We start from the raw sequence: 3,307 nt of genomic DNA, 5'->3' as shown, positions 1-3,307 counted from the left end.
GAAGCCTGCTTAGGATTCTCTCTCTCTCCCTCTCCCCTCTTCCCCTCTCTAATAAATAAATAAATGAATAATGAAAACAGTAATCATAAAAAATCTGATAGGACTATACTATTATCAGATTAGACTTTAAGGCAAGGAGTCCTACCACGGGTAGGGAGCGACATTTCATTATCGTTCTAAACAATTTGATTCAATCCACTGTATTCGCAACAACGTACCCACAGCTCTTTCTTCTCATCTCCGTCTATCTCTTTAACTCGGGTACCTTGAACCCATCAGGCATGGTGGGGGAGTGTTGTGGGATGAACTGCACCACCCCCACCCCAAATCCGTATGTTCAAGTCCTGACCCCCAGGACCTCAGATGATTTGGAGACAGAATAATTTTTTTTGACATTTTGTTTATTTAAGTAATCTCTATATCCAGCATAGGGCTCAAACTCACAACCCTGACATCAAGAGTCCTATGCCCCTCTGACTGAGCCAGCCAGGCGCCCTGCAGATGGGGTCTTGAAGAGATAATTGAGGGGCACACGTGGGTGGCTCAGTTGGTTAGGCTCTGACTCTTGATGTAGGCTCAGGTCATGATCTCGGGATCATGAGACCAAGCCCCATGTGGGGCTCTGCGCTCAGCAGGGAGTCTGCTTGAGATTCTCTCTCTCTCCCTTTCTCTCTGTCCCTCCTCCTGCTGGCTCATGCTCTCTTTTTCTAAAATAAATATATATATATTTTTTATTTTTAAGAAGAGATGATTAAAGTAAATGAGGTCCTTGGGGTGGACTCTAATCCAATTTGACTGGTGTCTATATAGGAAGAGGCAATTAGGACATAGGTACATACAGAGGAGAGGCCTCATGAAAACAGGGGGGAGAAGATGGCCCATCTAGAAGCCAAAGGGAGAGGCCTCGGGATGGAAGCAAGACCGCCACAACTCACTGCTCCCTGCCATTCCTGCTTAGGATAACATAGTCCGTTCTTTCCTGAGAATGCCTCTTTACGTATCTTGTCTTATATAGTCAATATCAACCAACACAAGCTACTAACATTTGGTTTTTTAGAATCTTCTGGAGTTACAGGCTTACTGGTATCATGATCTACCTTCCAAGTAATTGTAGGTGATGGTTTTATCAATTGTATCAGTGAGAAACAGCTTCCAAAACCAGCCCCATCAGTGGACTCCTAAGTCAAGGCCACAAAAGTTAGTTTGGTTGTTTTTTTTTTAAGATTTTATTTATTTATTCATGAGAGACCCAGAGAGAGAGACAGAGACACAGGCAGAAGGAGAAGCAGGCTCCATGCAGGGAGCCCCACGTGGAACTCGATCCCAGGACTGAGCCACCCAGGGATCCCAAAAGTTAGGGTTTTGTGAAGGCACACTTCATCTCTTGGCATCAGTTCCTTCTTCTTCTTTTTTTAAAATTTAAATTCAATTAGCCAACATATGGTCCCTCATTGGTTCAGACGTGAGTTCAGTAATTCATCAGTTGTGTATAACACCCAGTGCTCATCCCATCACGTGCCATCCTTCATGCCCGTCACCCAGTGACCCCATCCCCTCCCCCCACCTCCCCTCCAGAGTCCCTCAGTTGTTTCCTACAGTTAGGAGTCTCTCGTGGTTTTTCTCCCTCCCTGATGACTGCCATCCAGGTTTCCCTCCCTTCCCCTACGATCCTCTGTGCTGTTTCTTCTATTCCACACCTGAGTGAAACCATAAGATAATTGTCTTTCTCTGACTGACTTACGTCACTCAGCATAATGCCCTCCAGTTCCATCCACATTGATGCAAACGGTAGGTATCCGTCCATTCTGATGGCTGAGGAATATTCCATTGTGTACGTGGATATCACACCCTCTTAGCCAGTAATCTGATGATGGACGTCTCGGCTCTTTCCACAGTTAGGCTATCGTGGGCATTCTCAGCATCAGTTTCTGTGTCAATCAGAGTATGCCAACTGTCTTCTGGGGACGGCACCTGTAGGCATTCAGAATGTTCCAGGGTTTGATGTACGGCCGTAAGCTGTCCTACAAGACAGCCTCTAACAGAACTAGGCTGTGCTGAACCCCTGGTAATAGAATCGTTTACCTTTGTCCCAAGAAGATTGGGAAAGCACCAAAATCTGCCCGTGCAAGTGCCCAGGCGAACCTCGAGGAGTTTGTGCTGGAGACCCCCAGTGCTCAGGAGCTTGTCTAAAATGAAAAAACACATCAGCGGGGCCTGTAATGGTTCCTTGTGTGCTGAGTGTGTTTGTGACAGGATCAAGCGTGCCTTCCTTCCCAAGGATCAGAAAACCGTTGTGAAAGTGTTGAAGGCGCAAGATCAGAGTCAGAAAGCTAAATTTAAAACTGAAGACTTTTTTGAGTAATAAAAAAGGCAAAAGAAAGAAAAAGAAAGAAAGAAAGAAAGAAAGAAAGAAAGAAAGAAAGAAAGAAAGAACGAACCCCAAACCAGCTATGCTAAATTATGTCAAAACCTTAATGTTATGAAACAACGAAGTTTGGGCAGCCCCGGTGGCTCAGCAGTTTGGTGCCGCCTTCGGCCCAGGGTGTGATCCTGGGGTCCCGGGATCAAGTCCCACTTTGGGCTCCCTGCATGGAGCCTGCTTCTCCCTCTGCCTGTGTCTCTCTCTGCCTTTCTCTGTGTCTCTCATGAATAAGTAAATAAAATCTTTAAAAAACATAAACAAACAAAAGTTTTCTTTCTTGTTCATTCTGTATGTCTATTGCTGGTTACTTGGTCCCTTGACTTTCTCACTCTGGGATCTAGGCTGATGGAGCCGCTACCATCTTGAACACTGCCAGACTCACAAGCAGACAGATTGTTCTGGAGGGTGACAAATTGGCAACTAGATGTTCTGGTCCTGAAGTGACACATCTCATCTGATCATAACTGATAGGCCAGAAGTGCCATGTAGTGCCCTACCCAAGCACAAGGAGACAAGAAGTGCAAACAACCAGATGCCCTAAGGTAGACAGCAGGAGATATTTGACCAACACCATCAACCCCCCCAAATAAATACACAATAAAATAAATAGTTTTTTAAAAACCAGCATCACCCAGCTGCATTTGAAATATATAATCCAATGTACCCTAGGTCTGGTGAGTAGAGGCCCAGCTTTACTAGAGTGGCAGCCCCAGGTGAGCCCACTTCCAGAGCGAAGAGGCCGCTGACCATGTTTAACAGCACGAGTGTGTCCTATACACCCTCCTCCTAGTCTTTCACCAGGAACGTGTGGTGATCGTGCCGGGGAACTGTGCCACGTAAAGAAAATCCCCTCAAACTTTCAGTTACAATTATCCTCACTCTAAG

The 3,307-nt window shown here is 45.6% G+C and overlaps 1 pseudogene; it reads left to right on the top strand.

Annotated features, from left to right (window-relative positions):
* Positions 1–1,986: 1,986 nt before the first annotated feature.
* LOC140631404 (large ribosomal subunit protein eL34-like) lies at positions 1,987–2,362 on the top strand (annotated as a pseudogene).
* Positions 2,363–3,307: the final 945 nt, after the last annotated feature.

The sequence above is a fragment of the Canis lupus genome, chromosome 4 (assembly GCF_048164855.1).
Source record: "Canis lupus baileyi chromosome 4, mCanLup2.hap1, whole genome shotgun sequence".
Taxonomy (NCBI): domain Eukaryota; kingdom Metazoa; phylum Chordata; class Mammalia; order Carnivora; family Canidae; genus Canis; species Canis lupus.
The sequence above is the reverse complement of the archived record's forward strand: the minus strand, read 5'-3'. Positions and strand labels throughout refer to the sequence as shown.